This window comes from Heteronotia binoei, chromosome 2, assembly GCF_032191835.1.
Source record: "Heteronotia binoei isolate CCM8104 ecotype False Entrance Well chromosome 2, APGP_CSIRO_Hbin_v1, whole genome shotgun sequence".
NCBI classification, from domain to species: domain Eukaryota; kingdom Metazoa; phylum Chordata; class Lepidosauria; order Squamata; family Gekkonidae; genus Heteronotia; species Heteronotia binoei.
This window is the reverse complement of record NC_083224.1, coordinates 41,651,977-41,672,979: the sequence shown is the minus strand read 5'-3', so window position 1 is coordinate 41,672,979 and position 21,003 is coordinate 41,651,977. Positions and strand designations below refer to the sequence as shown.

The 21,003-nt window shown below is 42.9% G+C and overlaps 1 protein-coding gene across 4 annotated transcripts in view; it reads left to right on the top strand.

The window, feature by feature from the left end:
* The window catches only part of EYA2 (EYA transcriptional coactivator and phosphatase 2), a 183,097-nt gene that overhangs the window by 23,606 nt on the left and 138,488 nt on the right, over positions 1–21,003 (top strand). For 2 of the 4 annotated variants that reach the window (XM_060230861.1, XM_060230857.1), the window contains exon 2: positions 7,948–7,996. The exons of the other annotated variants lie outside the window; for them this stretch is intronic. The gene's annotated coding sequence lies outside the window, so the exon portion shown is untranslated. The remainder of the gene's footprint in view (positions 1–7,947; positions 7,997–21,003) is intronic. 4 annotated transcript variants of the gene reach the window in all.

Genomic DNA, 21,003 nt, shown 5'->3' with positions numbered 1-21,003 from the left:
TACAATAAACGTTGAATGGCCTATAACCCCATCCCTACAGAAGCAACCTCAGGAGCTGATCCATTATACTATATATGTGTGTGTGTGTGTATACACACACACTAATACATTTTATTTATTTATTTATTCGATTTATATCCTGCCCTCCCCACCGAGGCGGACTCAGGGCGGCTCACAACATAAAATACCAGAACAATAAAATTAGTAAATATTAAAACACATTCAATACTTTACAATAATTAAAACTATAAAACAAGAAAAAACAGTCTAACAGTTTGGTGCTATTCTGACGGCCTTCCTCTGCAGTTCTTAAATACCGGTCAGTTGTATGCCAACCGGAAGAGGACAGTCTTACAAGCCTTGCGGAACTGCCCAAGGTTCTGCAAGGCCCTCACCTCCTCCGGTAGCTGGTTCCACCAGCAGGGGGCTGTGATTGAAAAGGCCCTATCTCTGGTTGACTTCAGACTGGCCTCCTTTGGCCCGGGGATTACTAGCAGGTTTTGAGATCCAGATCTAAGTACTCTCTGGGGAACATGTGGGGAGAGACAGTCCCTAAGGTAGGTAGGTCCTAGGCCATATAGGGTTTTAAAGGTAATAACCAGCACCTTATAATGAACCCGGTATACTATTGGGAGCCAGTGCAGTTCCCGGAGTCCCGGCTGAATGTGCTCCCACCTGGGAAGCCCTAATAACAGCCGGGCAACAGCATTCTGCACTAGCTGCAACTTCCGGGTTCGGCACAAGGGCAGCCCCATGCAGAGGGCATTGCAGTAATCCAGCCTCGAGGTGACCGTCGCATGGATCACTGTTGCCAGGTCGCCGTGCTCCAGGAAGGGAACCAACTGCCTCGCCCGCCTAAGATGAAAAAATGCGGATTTAGCAGTGGCTGCTATCTGGGCCTCCATTGTCATGGCAGGCTCCGGTAGTACCCCCAAGCTCCTGACTCTGTGCGCCATACTAATCTCAAATGCCTTCCTTAAGCATTTCTGTCATGCAAATTTTGTGAAATGATAGGTGCATAAGTAGAATGTAGTGACATATAGTGGTTTAGGAACCAGATTAATTAAGACATTGGCCATGACCAGCACTTCATGAGTATGTGCTTGCTCACTTGGCATCACATGAACACATACGAAGCTGCCTTACCCTGAATCCATCAGGGTCAGTATTGTCCACTCAGACAGGCAGCGGCTCTCCAGGGTGTCAGGCAGAGGTCTTTCACATCACCTACTACTTGATACTTTTTTATCTGGAGATGCTAGGGATTGAACCTGGAACCTTCTGCATACCAAGGAGATGATGTATCACTGTGTCATGGCCCCTCCCTGAGGGGCCCTCCTCAACACATATATCAAACACTGAGCCCAGCTTATATAGGTTGGAGAATGTGTGGTAAAATTGTAAGATGATACATTAGGCTTCACTATTTCAGATGCAGGGACTTATTTGTACATGGTGAGAGTGGGAAAAAAAAAGTAATATTCAGCCTGTTATCTTAAACCCTCAGGTCTGTTTACTTGTTTTATGAACTTATTGCCTTCTTTTGGTAGAGCGGTAGCCCTGTTAGTCCGCTAGCACTTTAAAAGTCTAACAGTTACTTCAGCACAAGCTTTTCTGAATCAGAACTCATGTCATCAAGTAGCTACAGCATCTATCCTAAATGGCTAAATTGCACCTTATTCCATTACACTTTAGCTCCAGCTTTGTAGAACAGATATAGAAGAGAAAATTACCAAGAACATGGAAAATTGGTTCAGATGTAACTGTCTACGTGCTGAGTGTACAATTTTTTTGTAAACATTAGGTTTTTCCTTTTATTAAAAAAATGCATTGGTAGTGACAAAATGTAAAAGAGATTTAAGCAATTTGAGTTTGGAAGAATCTGGATAGACTGCCAGATGTCAATCCAAGTGAATTCTGTCTCAATTGCAAAGTTCAGAATTAGAAGCAGAAGTCAACAACATTCCCTGTTCTGCAGTTCCACCAGTGCCCTTATTCCTCCTTCTCTTCGATTGGAGTAGACCCTAGATCTTCCAGGCAGGTGTTTGTTTGTTATCTTGTGCTTTATAGTGTAAGAACTTATTTTGGCTGGAAAACCACCATGAATACAGTTGTAGAAAGCATCTTAGTGTAATGCTGCAGGGTGGTTTATACTGGGTGCACTATATAATACAATATACAACAGGGAAGATGGGGAAAAAGAAGAGTGAGCTTGCTATGGAATGGAGTGTTTACTGCAGAGGAGAATTCTGGAAGGGGAGGGGGGTCACATGGCAGTAGAGTCCATCCAGTCTGATTGACAGGCATCCTCTTATTGTTTTACTGTTTTATTGTTGATATTCAATGTTGTTAGCTGCCCTGAGCCTGTTTCGGCGGGGAGGGCGGGATATAAATACGAAAAATAAATAAATAAATAAAATAATTCCCTTGTGGTGGTGGCAAAATTGAGCACTCTCATTGGTTGGAACTTTCTGCATGAACTATTGGCTCATGAACTGTCTGTCACCTTCTCTGGCCTCCCATTGGCTGACTCTCCTGCCCCCACTTACTGCAGGCCCAGGAACGTTGCACAAACCACCAAAACAGTCTTACCTCAGAGACAGGCACATCTCCGATGCTTCTCTGTGTCTTCTCTGTCAACTGGCCTCAGAAAGACCTGCTGCTTTACTGCAGCCTCACGAAAGGTATCACAGCTGCCACCAGTAGCAGACCTCTTCCACCCCATCACTGGCCCCCAAAGACAACCTCCCAGCACACACAGCCTCTGAAGGCTGCAAAAATAGTCAGGGAGCTGCTGCCACCACCATAATGCAACTAGGCAGCAAGGCCTGGCACCACCGAGAGTGTTTCCTCAGAGAGTATGGCTGGCCCAACTTTACAGTCTTTCCTGCTTCTTTCCTATCACTCTCTTTCTCCCTTCTCCCCTCAGCTTCACCCCAGGATGGTTGGCTGAGAAGGAGATAGAGTTGCCAACTCTAACTTGGGAAATTCCTGAAGATTTGAGGGGTGGAGCTTGGAGATGGTGGGGTTTGAGGAGAGGTGGGAGCTCAGACAAGTACAGTATCATAGACTCCAAACTGACAAGTGCCTCCTGGGGATCCTTTGTTGCCAATTTCCAGGTAAGGGCTGGAGATCACTCAGAATTACAACTAATCTCCAGATGGCAGAGATCACTTCCCCTGGAGAAAATAGCTGCTTTGCAGGGTGGACTCTGTCATTATACCTAGCTGAGGTTGCTTCCCTCCTGCTTTGGTCTCCACTGTGAAGGACTGTCCTTTTTCTAGGTAGAGGCTGCAGGGAAGGGGGAGGAGCTGGAAAGCTGAAGTCAGATCAGTTCCCCTACAGAAAACAGCCATCTTGAGGTGCATACTCTGTGGTATAGCATAATACAACCAAGCTAGGCAAAACACCCCAGATCATGTCACAAGCTCATACTGATGCTAAATGCCATAAGGCTGAATATGACAGGAGAAGGTGGCAAAAATACACTGCAAACAAAAGAAATGCTGAGCTCCAGCGTCTGTGTGACTGTTGTCATACACCCCTACACAACACCCATAATTATTCTTCTTTATCTCTATTCTGGGCCTCTTTCAGGGCTTTCAGCCACCACAGATGCAGGGACACACACACATGCGGGGGGGGTGTGTGTCAGAATTTGTTTCAGCTGTGGGGTGTGGTGGGAAGACAGCAAGGGTGGGGGTTGAGTGAATGCCAAGGGTTGGGGGGTGGGAAGATAGCAAAGGGTCAGGCTACTGAATGTCATGACTGTGGGGGGTAGTGATGTGCCAAGGGTGCGGGGGTAATTGAGAGGAAGAGGTGGTTGGGGGGTGGGGGAATATGTGGTGGGAAGTTGGGGAGGGGGGTGGGAAGAAACCAAGGGTGAGTGGAGTGAATACCTTGACTTGAGTGGGTGGATGGGAAGACAGCAAGGGAGGGAACTTGTCCAGAGTCTCTTTCTAGAGCCCGTGTATTTTTCTCCACAATCGGCCTTATTCCTAGTCATAACATAATAGCCTTCTGATGAGGCTGTGGCTCAGTAGTAGAGCGTCTGCTTGGCATGCAGAAGGTCCCAATCCGTAGTATCTCCAGTTAAAATATCTGGCAAAAATGTGTTGTGAAAGACCTCAGCCTGAGAACCTGGAGAGCCACTGCCAGTGTGAGTAGACAATACTGACTTTGATGGACCACAGGTCTGGTTCAGTATAAGGCAGTTTCTTGTGATCAGACCAATGGTCCATCTAGTCCAGCATCCTGTCTCCCACCGTGGCCAGCTAGTTCCTCTGGTCTGGAGGACCAACAAGAGGGCATAGAGACCAATGCTTTCTCCTGATGTTGTATTCTGGCACTGCAATTTAGAGGCTGATGGCCTGTGAACATAAAGGTTCCGTTTAGTCACAGTGGCTGGTAGCCACTGAGAAAGCTATCTTCCATGAATCTGTCTACTCTTCTTTTAAAACTGTATATGTCTGGCAGCAAATTCCACATTTTAATCACTCACTGATTGTCCTCATGCTCTGATTGTGAAGGCTCTCCGAGTACCCTGCAGAATCCTCTTGGGAGTTAGGGCTACTGGGGCTTTACCTTAGCACACATTCTTTCTAATATTATTTTTGGAATGCATCTGCATTAATGAGTTCTCCTGGTTCCCATCCATGTCCAACTGTTTTAGTCTCCTAGTCTGCCTCTGCCAGTGCTAAGGAGCGTGACTCTCTGTGTATGGCTTGCAAAATAGGAAAAGAAAGCAAAATATATTCATGAAAGTATATTGAGCCTTTATTTGTCTTGCCAAGAATATTCTGAGAAGGGAATTCCTTTAAACAAAGGAATTATCAAAAGAAGGCAGCAAACGTCTTAAGGAAGAAGTGGCTGTGATGTGACTGTACAGAATATAATTTGGCTAAAAACCTGCAGAGAGAATGAATTGCAAATGAGTGAGTAAAAATAAATTCCCAGTCATATAATATTTACTCACAGTGAGAGTGGAAAGATCTCTTTCCTGATACTTGATCTGTACAGTCCATAGTGGTTTTGTTTTTTATATGCACAATGGGAATTACAGACTTTTTAATCAAGCTGCTGTAGAAAAATGTTGTCTTTATATTCACTGGGGAGCCCCATATTAAATTAAAACGGCTTCCATTAGCCCCCTCAGTACTTAGCTCAACCACTTAAAATTACTTTGGACTCTGTCCTTGTGTGACCTCCCCATCAGCTCAGATGTTCCTCCTTCCCAAAACACAACAGCCACTGGTCAGAGTCGAAAGAGTGGGGGGGGGGGTGTGAACAAAGTCACAATTCAGCTCATGAGTCAGGAAAGGGTAGGTTGGGTGGGGCACATTTGTGAAAATAAAGCAGCTTCTGAATCCCAAAATAATGGGTCATAACCTGATTTGTTAGAAGTTCGGGGTAGAGATTTATGTGTGACAAAACCATGTTATGGGCTCACATACATAAAAGAGTGCAGCTGCAGTCAAGTTGACGAACAGGCTTATTATGACAGTGACATAAGCTCCTTGTTTCATCCAGAAGCATCATATGAGGTGTGGTATGCATGTGTGTAATGGAACAGTCTGCTCCTCCCCTAATATCTGTTTTACTTAGTTTGGTCCTGTTGGGTGGAGCTCTTGTTTCAGTTTCCAGTTTTGTATGTTAGCTGAAGTTGTTGTCTCCTTGAAAATAAAAGGCTGATGTTTTGAGCCCTCTTGTCTCTGGTGAACAAACCTGAGAATGGGTGCCTGAGTGAGTGCTCTAACCTGGGAACCCACAGCCAAAAGAAGACATTACATGAGGATTTTAAAGCATCCTTCCTCTGTTTCATTGAAGTTCCTGGCAACTGGCAGTAGGGCTGTGAGGGGACAACATCCCAGAAGAAATATATATTTTTTAAAAGGCCTCATCTACTTAAGGGAAGTTCTTACTGTAGAGTTCCTAGAACTACCTGGAAGTGACAAAGGTAGCTCTAGAAATTGTTGGAAACTTTATGGTATGAACTTCCAGTTTTACTATACATTTTCCAGAGATTCCTAGAACTATCCTTTTCTGGGTAGCTGTTGGAATCACTAAGAACTCTATGATAAGAACTTCCTGTAAGTATCTAAGGCCTTATTTTTCTTTCATTTTTCCCCTCACCATCGCTTCCTATAGTGGCAGGCAACAGGACCTGGGGATAGGGGATCTCCCATCTTCACTGGGGGCTTGGCAGCTCCGTCCATGAGGTACCTGGCACCTTTTGTTAAGGCCTTTAGGAAAACAGCAGGAACCTTTCCCTTCTGTCAAGATTTCTATTTGACTGAAACTAGAAATCTGATTTGACAGTTCTGCTTAGATTTGGTATTGCTGCTTCCCAGACTGCAGAACTGCTTTTTTAAATTTCTTAGTCTTGAGGCTGGTTGTATGTTGTGCTTTGACTGCTATATGCTAAAAGGTAGGGTAGAGGGTATTTATCATCCATAGGGCTGTCCGTACCTTCAAGAGAATTTGGTTTTGAGTCAGTTCTTGTCCTGCTTTATAATCCAGGAGGGAACTGAGGTCTACAAATCTTGGCTTGTCCTTGGTAGCCATCTGTTATGTGTTGTAGTTCCTTTCCCCCTTCCCTGTATTTTAGTGCACTTGCAGAGAACTTGCAAAGAACAGAGCTCAGCCTCTTTGCCTAGGCTGGAACCTCCACATTTCTGAGTGCCACTGTTCTAAAGCACATGTGACATGATTGACTGACCCTACTGTTTCCCCAGTTTCAGCTGTGGTGTTTTGTGGCCTGGAAAAAGCACACCCTGTGAAAGCAACGTCATCCCAGAGTCGAAAATGACTGGTGCTTGCACAGGGGACTACCTTTACCTTTATGTATACTTAGATTCCTTCTGAACCACTCACTGGTACAGAAAGGTGTTGTAGCTACACAGTGCATTTTGTACATACTCCAAAGTCAAGTTTTATTGCTCCTACATGCATTTCAGTAATGAGCCCTCAGATTAAGCACTAATTTGGGGCAATTCTCTGTTTTATGGTTCTCTCAAAATGTAAGATGGGCAAAGTTCTCTGAATCTGATGCTAGGATAATGGTATAGATGTGTTATTATAGGTCAAGGGTGGCCAAACTGCGGCTTGGGAGCCACATGTGACTCTTCCACAAATATTGTGTGGCTCTTGAAGCCCCCACAGCCCTGTTGGCTGGCTTGGAGAAGGGATTTAAAGTCTCTTTAAATCACTTCTCCAAGCCAAACTAGCTGGCAGCTTGGAGAATGGATTTAAAGTTAAAGTTGCATTCTTTCCACCTCTCTTTTCCTCCCCATCTACCATATTTGCTTTCCTTCCTTCCTTCCAGCTCTTAAACATCTGACTTTCATGTCTTGCAGCTCTCATGTTTATTCTGTGTGGTTCTTATGTTAAACACGTTTGGCCACCCCTGTTATAGGGTTTTGTCTGGGGGGAGGGGGAATTTAAAGGGTTACGATTTTGTGAATATTTGACTGTACTTGTTGTATATCATTGTTTTTTTAAAAGTTTAATTAAAAAAGAGAATGGAGAAAAATGCAAGATGGGAACAATGAGATGACTGGCAGGAGTTAGTAACAAGGTGAAACAAGATTTTAAATCACTTTGTATGCAATTAGTGCTGAGGCTGTGAAAAGTGAGCTGGCAACTGTGAAGGTAATGGTATCGGATGCTTTCTCAGTGGCTTAAATGGAGTTGTGGCTGGGTAGAGGTAGAAGAGAAACGGCTTGGACATTGGAATGTAGTTGATGAATGAGATGCGAGTTGGAGTTTTGCATCCTGCAAGGAACAAGGAGCATTAGATGGTTCAGAGGGTCTGTTGTGGAACTGCTGCTGCTTTGGTGTCAAGCACAGTGTGAGTGCTTGCCTGCTTCCCCTGGCTCCATTTTACTCAGGTTAGGTAATAAGGGAATGTAAAAAATGCCTTGAGTGTCTGGTGTTCTGTCTTTACAGGGAACTGGCAGCAAGCTGCTTCTGAAACTTCCAGCTGCTTAGGCTAGAGGTGGGTGAGAGAGTGAGACATTATTAATCAGTGGTATTGCACTTTAACTATTGCTCTGATGTGGACCCTGCAGAAAATCCTTTATTGCTAACTTCGGCCCAGGCGGGCTAAATGTCTGTGGAGCATTGCAAAGTACTGGCAGAACTGCTTATATGAACAGCCGGGTTCTATGCCATTAATATTCTGAGTCCATTTAAAATATGCTAGCCCCCTGGAACTATGGGGGAAGCTTGGGGTTTGGGAAGAGAACACGGCCTCCATTGTTCTCAGTTTCCCTCTAAGATGTTCAGTCTCGGTCTCTCACACTTGTTTTAAATGTATTAGGACAGCATGCCAAACTGAGCAGTTGCCCCATTTTTTGTAGATATTCCAAGACAAACTCTCTGGATTGTATACATAAGTATAAAAGAGTTCAGAAACCCCCCTTTGTGTGTGTTTAACCTGCAGTTCATTAAGTAAGACTGAAATGGCTATAAAAATTTGGGAAGGGGGCTGTTAGTTCTCCCCCCCCCTTTTTTTTCTGACCAGGAACAGTGCAGAAACCAGAACATGCTGTTCCTTATGACCATTAATAGAACAAGTGCCAAAAGAGCTTACAAAGCTCCGTCCTGGTGAAAGAGCTATAACTGACATTTCATAAATCATGACACAAGTAGTAACATGCTGTTAGAGACAAACATATTTAGTGTGGTAATTGTTTTCCAGATTCTACTCCTGTAATTACTTTACTGTGTTTTGGCTCAAGAGCCAGATATTTCCTTGGCTGTCATGCTCCATGCATTCGTGGCAGGGGAGAGCTCGGAGCAAGAATGAAATCTTCTTTCCTAGTTATCTTCAACATTGTTGTCCTGATGACAGCCTTTTTAATCAGGAGGATCATTGTGGCTATAATTGGAGCCACTTTTCAAAAGAGTACTTGGAGAGAATGTTACAGAAAATATTTTACAGACTTCTAAATGTTTACTGTCTGCAAGCATTGCTGATAACTCACAACCTTGCTCACATGTTTGTACCGAGAAACACTACAGTGCTTAAGAAGTAGAGGGGGTGCGAGATATTGGTTGGAGTGTCTTAGAAAGGCTGACAGAATCCCCGAAGGATTGACACAACAAGATGCTGTTTTAGAAGAAGGAACAGCCAAGGCACGCTTGCATGATAATTTTGAAGTGTTTTCAGCAATGCTTCCTTCTTCATGGCAAACAATATGCATATAAGTCTAGTAAACATGCCTTTGATGTCATAATAATATTGTGAAGTTTTGAGCCACCTTCACGGTCAGCCTCACTTCCCTCTGCCCACTCGGAATTTAATTTCAGCTTCAGTTCTAGAAACAACCTTTAAAGATGCTTTCATGGACCTACCTCTCATGAAAGTCAGCAGGACCCAAGGGAAGCAATAATAATAATAATAATAATATTTTATTTTTATATCCCGCCCTCCCCGCCAGGGCCTCCTGCTTTTCCTTTCCTCCTGTCCTTTCCTGTGGAATATACACCAACCTCCTTCCCTTATTACAGCTGATCTCCCGGCAACAGAGATCAGTTCACTTGGAGAAAATGGACTCTTTGGAAGTTGGTCTCAATGGCAGTATGCCCCAAACTCCATCCTCCTGAGGCTCCACCCCCAAAATCCCCAGATATGTTCCAGACTGGAGCTGGCAACCCTGACTATTCAGCCTCCATTGTAAATGCAAGAGGTTTGCTGGAGAAGATTGTTTGGGCCTAGTTCTGTAAGCAATGCAAGCTGACATTTACGTATTACAAAAAGTGTATTTCAGTGCTTAACTAAGCATTCTTTTAACTTGCTCCTTTAAGTTTCTGAACGCTTTAATTCCTTTAATACATTAAATTCATTAAAACATTAGAATTTAACTTTTATTTCTTTTTCATACATTTGTCTTTCTTGTTAGACCAGTAATAAATAAAGAAAACTCTTTAGAAAGGCTTATGCATTGTTTTTTTTGGGGGGGGGGGAGGAGAGTTGGTAGAACAGGTTTTCCATATTTAAGTGGTGCAGTAGATACCACTTCAGTCTTCTTCCTGTCTTTCACGAGTTTATTCAACATCTCCTGCAAGGAAATCTTGTACTACTTGGCTGTGTGTGGAGCCTGAGTGTAGTTACAATGGCAGTGGACGCCATGTGATTGTTTCAGGGGTACTGGAACCACTAATGGCCTTCGGACCAGTGTGGTTGGTGCAGAGGCAATAGGTGTATAAACCATTTCCTCTAAATTTTTGTTGTTGTTCAGTAAATGTGCTTGTGAAAATACTGCTCCCCCCTCCCACCTCTAGTCACTGCTAACCTATGGCAACCCCATAGAGTTTTCAAGTCAATAGACATTGTCAAGTCAGAGGCTGTTTGCCACTGCTTGCCTTTGTGTAGCAACCCTGGACTTCCTTGGTGGTGCTCTCTCATCCAAATATTAACCAGGACCAACCCTGCTCAAAAAAAGGCTTCCATGGCTGCACAAGTCTCAGTTGCTATTTATGCAAGCCCTCTGGTCAGTTTACCAAATCATACAATACCTGCTTCCAAAGATCATGAGCTCTGTCTGTACATGCAATTGTGGGAGTATTCAAAGCTCTGAAATAGTCCTAAATGTTGTGTAATAAAGTCCATTCCTTCTGGGCCTTTTTGCTTTATTACCCCCCCCCCCCCATTTCATAGAAATATTACAGAGATACCAACTGATGGCTAATTCAGAAGAGGGAGATATAGAGCCTATAATTCATGACCCAGCAGAAGTCCATTGCTTGACAATAGAATCATCAGAACCAAGGGAGCTATTTTATTTGCTGCCTTTCAAGTCCTCTCCTCAAAGTGAAAGAGTTCAAAAAGTTTCCTGTTCTGCATTCAGGTTGTGTATTCTGGTGATAAAAACTACTGTTATGTCACAGTCAACTTATGGCAACCTATAATGTTTCCAAGGCAAGAAACCAAAAAGAGGTAGTTTGCCATTACTTGCCTCTACACAGCAACCCATGGCTTCTTTGGTGGTCTCCCATCCAAATACTAAATGAGGCTGACTCTGCTTAGCTTTTGAGATCAAACAAAATCTGGCTAGCCATATGTGTATTCTGCTCTATCCATTCTAAAGCAGACATTGTAAAACATTGACTTGGACCTTGTAGAGCATCTTCAGTGACCAATTTCCATCAGCAGAGTGAGAATCCCTCCCTTTTAGGGCAGCTCCAAATGCTCCTTCGAATGCTGTTCTTGGTAGTTCCCAGGAACAGCGTGATGGAGGAGCAAGAGATCTCTAGTGTGTGTCTGGGAAAGGGGTGGGATTGGCAACCTCCATTAGCTCCCCCCCCCCCCCCCAGATCCAACCAGTTAGCTTCATTAATTATCTTAGATTTGAGCAAATTTGTAATTTGCAGAGTAACTTCATGAAAAACTCTGATTTATTAAGAAATTTTCTCCCCAAATTGGAAACTGAGCTGAGCAGGATGGGGTTACAACAAAGCAGTTTTTTAAAGCATTGCTAATGTGGCTGCCCTGCTGTAATCTAACATACTTGACACTTGGACAACAGCCAGGAACAGAATTTAGGGAGGGAAACCCAAGAAAGGGAAACTGATTAGAACAATTTCTAGGGATGAGGATTTTAAAAATCTATTAAAATGCATACCTTTCCCTTCAGTCATGAACCACAAGATATCATCCTAGTGGTCCAGTGTAGGTCCCAGCACTGACCAGATCCCTACCTGTTGAGATCAGCAAAATAGCTGTGCTTTGTGCCTTTAAACCATACCCTAGCAGTAAAAGAGAAACTAGATCTGGAGTCAGGAGTGTGAAAAGGGGGCACGCACATATGTGATTAGTGCCCCCTTTCCGTTCTTTTAAAACAAAAACGAAAAGGAAATTGTAGTGTGGGAAATATATGAAAGCTTGGAAATTTTAACTTGGAGATGATTAGTGAAACACTGAATACTGCTGGTCAGGCCTGGAGCAATAACAGTGCAAATTCATTCTTGATGAACAACATACCTTTCTGTCTTCACCCCTCCCCCCCTTCAAAAGATCCTGTGTTTAACTTCCTGACTCTTAATAAAAGAAGTTTTGCTGTCCAAATGGTAAGTCTTTTCTGCTTCACGGTAGAAATCAGCTGATTTTAAGATATGGAGCTCTTACTACTAGATATGTAACACAATGAAGAAAGAAAGCACCTGATAGATTAACCAGTTTATGTATATGAGAGAGAACAGTTACTGCTTATTGATGAACAATCTGCAGAAGAGGCAGAGGAAGAAGATGGTAATGGTTTTGGTGTAAAGCAGGGGTGGCCAAACTTGCTTAATATAAGAGCCACATAGAATCAACATCAGATGTTCGAAGGCAGGCAGGCAGGCAAATAAATGGGGAGAGGTAGAAAGAAAGCAACTTTAACTTTAAATGCATTCTCCAAGCTGCCAGCTGGCTTGGAGAAGTGTTTTAAAGAGAGAAATGCCTTCTCCAAGCCAGCTGACGGGGTGGTGGGGGCTTTGAGAGCCACAGTTTGGCCATCCCTGGTGTAAAGTGGAGTTGCAGCTGATTCAAGGCATTCCCATAAAAGTTCTACCTCATGGGGTTTTCAAGGCAAGAGATGAGCAGAGGTCATGTGCCATTGCCTTTCTCTGCACAGCTGCCCTAGTCTTCCTGACAGTCTTCCTGACAGAGCAGGCTTCCTAGGGAGTTGGTGGGCTCTCTTCTTTGACTGTCTGACTGTAATGCTGATCCTGTGAACTTAGACAGATCATGAGAAGGCGGGCAAGAAGGGTTGCATCAGTGCTTAGTTCTTGTGGCCCCTTCTTACACATCCAGGGAATTACTATTTGCCACTTTGGGGTCTATCAGTAATTTTTCTCCAGGCCAGCTTGGCCAGGGATCCTGGAGAGGTTTCTTTGTTTGTTTGGTTTTTGCTATTGCCTGGGCTTAGAGCAGGGGTCACTGGTTGTATATTGGGGGGGCACTTGTGAATTTCCTGCATTGTGCAGGGGGTTGGACTAGATGACTAGGGGGTTGAACTAGGGACTGGAGGTCCCTTCCAACTCTATGATTCCCATCCAAATACTGACCTTGCTTAGCTTCTGAGCTCTGAGAAGAACAGGCTAATATGAGCTATTAGGGCAGCTGTGATGCTGGTGTGCCTCCTTTAAATTTCTAGAGAAATTCCTGGTGATTTGTGGGTGGAACCTGAAGAAGGTCAAGTTTGGGGAATGACTCCAGTGGGGTATAAAGCAGAGTCCACTTTCCAAAGCAGCCATTTTCTTCAGGGGAACAGAGATCAGTTGTAATTTTGGGAGGTTTCCAGGCTACATCTGGATGTTAAATATCAAGGCTACAGAGCACATAAAGACAGCAATACAAAAAATAACTACTGCGTTTAGAAATTAATAGTAGCAAAAATAAATTTATTATTTATAAAGTTATAAAGAATTGACTATAGCCCAATAATATGATTGGTATTTAATAAATACATTCTTTAAAGGTTATGAATTATTTTATTATACTCTACAACCCTTCACCATGTAGTATCCAAAAATAGATTTTGAAAAAGTACAGTTCCGTGAACCAGTCAAATCCAAAGTGGCCAACATAGAAATAATACAGCTCAATCTGGAAATGTATAAAGGGCTGCACACAAATATAAAGCCATCAAACAGAAGTGCCAAATCCACTTTCAAGTTACATAAATAGTCAAGTCCACAATGGAGAAAAATATAAATCAGAGCTCCATATTTTTCTTGGTGATAAAACAAAGGAACGAGATTTGCAGAACTGCCCAAAGGTCTTGAAGTTTCTAAATAAAATATTTAAGTCTGTCACTAAAATTGCCTGAAGGTCTCTAAATAAAATATATGTCTGTCTGATGGAGTTTCTGAGTATTCATCCCATTTCTTATTGCTTCAGTTCCTTATAACCATAAATAACAACACATTATAACATTATAAATAATAACAAATAATTTATAAATAATAACACATTCATTTTTTGCTACTATTAATTTCTATACAGCTGGATGTTAGCCACCCTGCTTGGTTTAGCACCAGCTGAGAAGTCTAAAGTATTTAGACACACAAATGAACTTTTGAAGCTGCGTAGTCAGACCATTGTTTTTTCAAGATCAAAATTGTCTTCTTTGAGTGGCAGCAGCTTTCCAGGGTTGAAGGTCTTTTACATCACCTCTTTCCTGTTCCTTTTAACTGTGAATACCAGGGATTGAACATGGAACCTTCTGCCTGCAATGCAGATGCTCTTCTTCTGAGCCCAGGGGCCCCTCCTCCAGGGTTTAGACGCTATGATTTAATCAGAACTTTTGAGTACCTCATAGGGATTGATGGTTGGTCCCTTAGCGCTCTGTGGAAGGGCATGCTTAGCATTATAGAGAAATCCGGTCTAGAATACTTTAAATCCTTTTTTATGAAGGCCAACCAAAATAATATAAAACAGTGTTCAAACTTTTGAGTTCCCTGGAAACTTCCATCCCTCTTGAACTTGAAGTATTTGAAAGCTTGCCTGCTGTTTTGTGTTATTTTGGTTGGTCTTAATCAAAGGTATTAGATGGCTTTTGTTTTTGGATTTTGCTTTGGACAAAGTCTACCTGGAACCTTGAATATTTTGATGATTAATAATTCAGACACCGTGAGAATGAGTGCTCCCCTCTACAATACAGTATTTTGTGATAGCTACATTTCCCTTTTATTTTTCACTGCATTTCTACACAGTAATTTTAACTTTTTGTTTTTGGATTGACACATTGGAATTATTGTGCCTGTCATGGATGAGACCAGAAAGATGGTGGGAGGGTGAGATTTATGGATATTGCTCAGTGTTTATGGCGGCACCATGGCTGGGAAAAACATCACTCCGAGACATAGGCATAGTTTCACAGCTGGGAGTGAAAACATGGGATGTCTTTGATATGCTAGCGCCTCTGGCTGAGAAGGTTCTGGCGGGCTGTTGCTGTCAGAACCAGAGACTCTGGTGCCTTAAGACCTTTATACATATGGTGGGGGGAGAGACCTAAAATGGAGCTATACCTTCTGTGCATGTGTGTGTGTGGCTGCGGGGGAAGTGACACCACGCAAAGGACAACACACCTTTTATAGATACACCCATTAGACCAGGGGTGTCAAACTCATTTGTTATGGGGGCTGAATGTGACATAAATGAGATTTTGTTGGGCCAGGCCATGTGTGTCATAAAATGTAATGCCAGGTAGCAGAAATATAAACTTTATAAAGGGCATAGATAAACACAAAGATTTTTTTAAAAAACATGATTAGAACATTAGCACTTGATCTTAAAGGTGCTTTCTTGGTATTTCTCCCATGAGAGTCAGGGAACTGGGCAAAGGAAACTCTGGCTCTTTTCTTCCCTCCCCAGGGGACCAGGAGGGGGAGGAGCCGCAGCCAACAGAAGGATGAGAGGCTTGGCTCAGTAGCTCTGCTGTGCGATTGAGAGAGTCTGGCAAAGCAAGCTATCCCTTCCCCCCTCCTCCCCAATGGGGGAATCCTCAGCCAATGGAGAAAATATAGGTTTTGCTTTGTAGCTCCTGTGCGATTAAGCACCTGGCAAAGCAAACTGTGATGCAGAAAGAAGCAAGAGAGAGGGAGAAGGAAGCAGAAGACATCCAGTTGCTTGAGGGCCTGATAGGAGCCTTCTGGGGGCCTGCTTCGGCCCCTGGGCCACATGTTTGACACCTCTGCATTAGATTCTCCCAGTGGGGATAGGAAATCAGATGTTCAGGACCTGTAAGGTCCAAGTAGGTTAGCAATCTTTCACTGTTGCATTTCTTATGCTAGTCTGTGCCATAATCTGTGTTTACTCTGCCGGTAGAATAAGGCTTGTATTAGTCAAAAGAGAGTGATTCCCTCGATTCTTAACTGCCTCACTGAGACTTGTGTTGCAAAAACAGAGGGCTCCCCCCTCACATGCTCTTTCTGGGGAGGGGGCAGGATCAAGAGGTGGTGGTGGTCTACCAAAGGGACAGGCTCTGAAATCTGGTTTAAAGAGCAGCGAGGGATTCAGTGGCTTTCCCCCATCTTCTAAACAGGGCTGGGGCTGGCGAGCTGGCTTGAGGGCTGTTTGCCTGAGCAGAGGGAGAGGGCTGATTGAAGATGAAAACAGGAAAAAAAATCGGTATGAGAGGTAAGTTTTGTGTTGCCTGACATATTTGTTACATGCTCCATAGTAATAGCGGCCCCGTGGCGCAGTGCTAAAGCAGCAGTACTGCAGTACTGTGCTCTGAACTCTCTGCTCACGACCTGAGTTCGATTCCGACGGAAGGTGGATTCAGGTAGCTGGCCCAAGGTTGACTCAACCTTCCATCCTTCCTAGATCGGTAAAATGAGTACCCAGCTTGCTGGGGGGAAAGTGTAAAAGACTGGGGAAGGTAATGGCAAACCACCCCGTAAAAAGTCTGCCGTGAAAACATTGTGAAAGCAACATCACCCCAGAGTTGGAAATGACTGGTGCTTGCACAGGGGACCTTTCCTTTTCCATAGTAATAATATTCACTGTTAATACAATGCTATATGAGCATTCACTGACCTGGATTGCCCAGGTTAGCCCAATCTCATAAAATCTCAGAAGCTAAGCAGGGTTGTTAGTACTTAGGTGGGAGAGCACCAAGGAAGTCCAGGGTGGCTACTCTGAGCCAAACAACAGCAAACCACCTCTTGCCTTAAAAACCCTATGGAGTAGCCTTAAGTCAGCTTTGATGTGACCACATTTTCGATTTATATGAGCATTTCGAGCACTCCGTGTGTATCATCTCAAATCTTTCAAGAATGAAGTTAAAAAATAGTGTGATCATCCTCATGTTGCTGGTGAGAGTTTATGGCAAAAATAGATTGGTTTAAGAATGACTGCCAACTTAATTTTCTGCTGAAATGAGATCTGTACCAGAAGACATCCTGGTTCACAGCTCCACAGCCACATTCTTAGCTGCTTTGCTATTGCTAGCCCTTGGCTTATATCTGAAAACCTGGATAGAATTCTTCCAGCTTAAAATAGAAATCTTTTTCTTAAATCCCCAGCCCAATTCACCAGCCCACATGGGCTGGTTTAAACTCATGGAGATCAAATCCTTTGAGTAGCTTTCTCAAACCAAAATACTTTCCTGATTTGACAGCCAAAAACAGATCAGAAACTAGAGAGTATTTCAGGTGCTGCTTCATATTTCTTTAAGACCACCAGGGTTCATTTTACGTTCTGGCAAAAGTTGGATAACTCTATAAAACCATGGTATAAATCCACTCTGCTTGAAGCCAGCTGTTAAATTTTTAGTCTTAATTCCTTTTTGCTATATACCACTGAATGCCAGTGACTTCTATACCTAATGTTTTATGTACCACTGGCCAGGTTTTCGTAGAGCAGAGCTGGAAACTAGCGCTTGTCTTGAGTCATAAACTTAAACTTCATCTTTTTTTAAAAAATGACTCAGCTTTTCTATATTCTGAAAAAGCTTTATTTTTCCACACCCTCAGTATTCAAGTGTTTTGTAGATAAATGGTTGGCTTGATTTCGTGCCATCTCCAAAATTCCAGGCACAGATTAAATTATATGCATTTTAAATTTTATGAGGATGGCAGAAAAGATCAATATGTGTAATAGCAGAGAGAGGAAGATGGTAGTACATTGTTCATTGCCCTTGGGGGGGCAGAATCAGCTACAGGTATGTGTTAAGATGCTGTGACGATTGGGCTTGAAAAAGTTGTACTGTTAGAATGTATAGGGCTGCCTGGCTCATTAATCCCATCTGATGATGATTATGGCGATGATAATGCTTAAATGTTAGCATTTATATGTTGCTTTCAGTATTTTAAGTGCTTCACTGTGGTGCCTGATGATACTTTCCTGGTGCCCTCCAAGTGTTTTTACAAAGTGGAGCCAAGTGGGGCTATTGGCCATCGGAGATTTGTTTGGAAGTGCAGTTTTTTAAAAACATACTGCTTTGGCAACAGGTGCCACCACAGCACAAGGATTTTCACATTGTGACTGAAGGTAAATTGCAGCAGCCATTTTGTGGCTGGCTCCACCTGCAGTTGCAGCCATTTTGTGGTGGTGCCCACCATGTTGTCAGAATCCCAAAGGTGACTTCTGGCTCAGAAAGACTGGGGACCCCTGTGGTAGAGCATCTGCTTTATTCTACAGAAGATCTCTGAGCCAATTCCAGACATATGTATTTTCTCACTTTCTTTTGTAACTGAACAGCAGGACTTTCTGCCCTGCTGCTCCAGTCATTCCTTTCCTCTTCCTGTATGTTGTTTATAAACTTCTGTTATACCTTGCTTCCACAACAATGAAGTTATTTATTTATTTTTTATTTATTGGACTTATAGGCCACCCCCCCTTGCACAGCAGGGCTTAGGGCGGGTAACAATGCCATAAATTAATTGGTAAAACAGTTATCACAAACAGTGAGGCTGTACAGGTTTTGTGTCCATGAATTAAAGCTAATACAGTGAAGAGATGGATGGTGAATAAAACCATTCCACATAAATGTAATTTAGGAGGAATGTGGCTGAAACTGCAGCAAATACACTAGACACATTAACTACCCAAATCCTGATTAAATACATCTACAGGGTCCTCTTCTCAGGGTGAAGATTCTTATGCTAGTGGAATGGTATAAATCTCTGACATTGTAGCTAGAGCCAGTACTAAAGAATCCTTTCAGCAGTTCACAGGCCAGTGTGGTTGAACCTCTGAAAGATCTTCAGTGCAGGATTTCAATGAGTATGTTTCACACAAGAAATACACTGAAAGTATATTATCCAGTGTGGTAGCTCCATCCCTTTGCAGTGGTGTGTGAATTGTCTGAAGGGCTGTTTCTGCAGTTTAGAAAAAATTGTAAGGTGGAGATTTTAGAAGATCCTTTGGCTGAATGTTGATCTCTCTTGTATCCAATGGAGAAATCCAGAGAGGGGATTTAAAGTTTAAGCCCCCTCTCTGCTCAGTTGGCAGGCGAGGAAAGAGAGGGGAGCTGACCCGCAGGAGGAACCATGTGGTTGACACTGGTTGCCCCAGACTCCCTCACCCTCCAGGGTGAGGGGAGTCATGATGAGCAGGCGTTGGGGTAGGACACCCCTAATTTGAGAGGGGGCACAACCCCTAATGTCCCACTGCTGGCTATGGTTCTGGTTGGAACCCTTGTGACTTTCACTGCCACAGGAGATGGTCGTGGCTACAAGCATAGACAGCTTCAAGAGGGGATTGGATAAGTATATGGAGCAGAGGTCCATCAGTGGCTATTAGCCACATCGTATTGTTGGAACTCTCTGTCTGGGGCAGTGATGCTCGGTATTCTTAGTGCTTGGGGGGAGGCACAGTGGGAGGGCTTCTAGTGACCTGGTCCCACTAGTGGACCTCCTGATGGCACTTGGGTTTTTTTGCCACTGTGTGACATAGTGTTGGACTGGATGGGCCATTGACCTGATCCAACATGGCTTCTCTTATGCTCTTATGTTTAAGAAATGAAATTTGATTGTTACACAGAATCAGCTTGGGTTGTTGCTTGAGGTAGGCTAGTGCAAGCAGCAGAACTCCAAGTTCTTGGGCTCCACCGATCATAATTGCCTTTTCATTAAGGCTGCAATATTTACAGTGAAATCGTAAGCAGAGTTTGAAGGGTATAAATCCACTGATTTCAGCAGAGCAGAATTAAAGAATTATTTGGACTGTAGCATCTGAGGAACCAGCAGAAATCACAAACTCCTCTTTGAACACACCTGAGCGCCCTTTTCTTTTGGAACAGCGTATTGAATACAACCTGAAGAATGCCCTTTTTTCCCCAGAGCTGTTTTTACACATATGAAAACTTATACAGATTTAACTGCTAATATTAATGAATTAAAAATTTCCTGAATTGGAAGACCGCCTTACTTTTCAGATGTCATTATATACCAAGAATAGAGAGATTTTTAGAAAAATTCCCTCAGAGTCTCCTTCCAGGACATGTGGCTGTTTCAGACTTAACCAAAGGAATTCTTTCCCAACATGGAACAAGCTTATCCCCCAGGAGAATCCATCACTCTGCATGTTGTTCTATCTTCAGATGACGAAAAAGCTTCAGGTTCCACTGCAGCCATAAATACGCTCTGTTGGCAGTTAACGGTGTGCACAGAAACCAGGCAGCTTGGTTTAGGAAAGCTTTAAAACAAACCCACAGAAAGAGAATCCCTTAAGAAGGATGAAACTATTAATAGATGATGATGATGAGTAATCAGCAAAGCCAGGAGCTTGCAGCCTCTACTGCTTGATTCCTCCTGCACTTAATGGACTCCCACAGATTTTTCACATTAAGATTTGATGGATGATTGCATACATTTCAGGCTCTCAAGCTGAGTAAATACTGGATAGTGACTGGAGGCATAATGTTGTAACCTCCAGAGGTTCAGCAGAAGAACATAGCTGCATCTTTGTCTCGATATTCCAGATATTCTGTTACTCCATTGCAAAATACTTCGTTGCTGGATGCAAGTCTTCGATCTTACTTTGTGCAATAAAGGCTTGTCTTGATTTCTTGTACATAAGAAGTATCTTGGTTGTATGACTAGAGATATGAAGATCTGGAACAGTTAAGGCGGGGAATGACAGACGTACTATTCAGATGTCATTCTACACCAGGAACAGAGAAATTTTTAAAAATTTCTGGAACTGTACTACATATTTTAAATTGTATGAACTGTTGAAATGTTTTAATGATTTTATTGTACTTTGATTTTAATACTCTGTTATTTTAACTGTTGTTAGCCGCCCTGAGCCCATTAGGGGAGGGCAGGATATAAATGCAATAAGATAAAATAAAATTAAAACCCACAAATTCTCAGAGAGTCTCCTTCTGGAATATGTGGCTGGGGAGACAGTTAAGAGGGAGAAAATCATTGTTTTCCAAGGGTGACTTTTCAGCACTGGGGAAAAACTGGGTAAAATGTTCTCTTTTCCACTGAGTGAAAAGCTTTTCAAGACTAGGCTTTATTCACATAAACTATATAGCATGAATATTTTTTATATAAGAC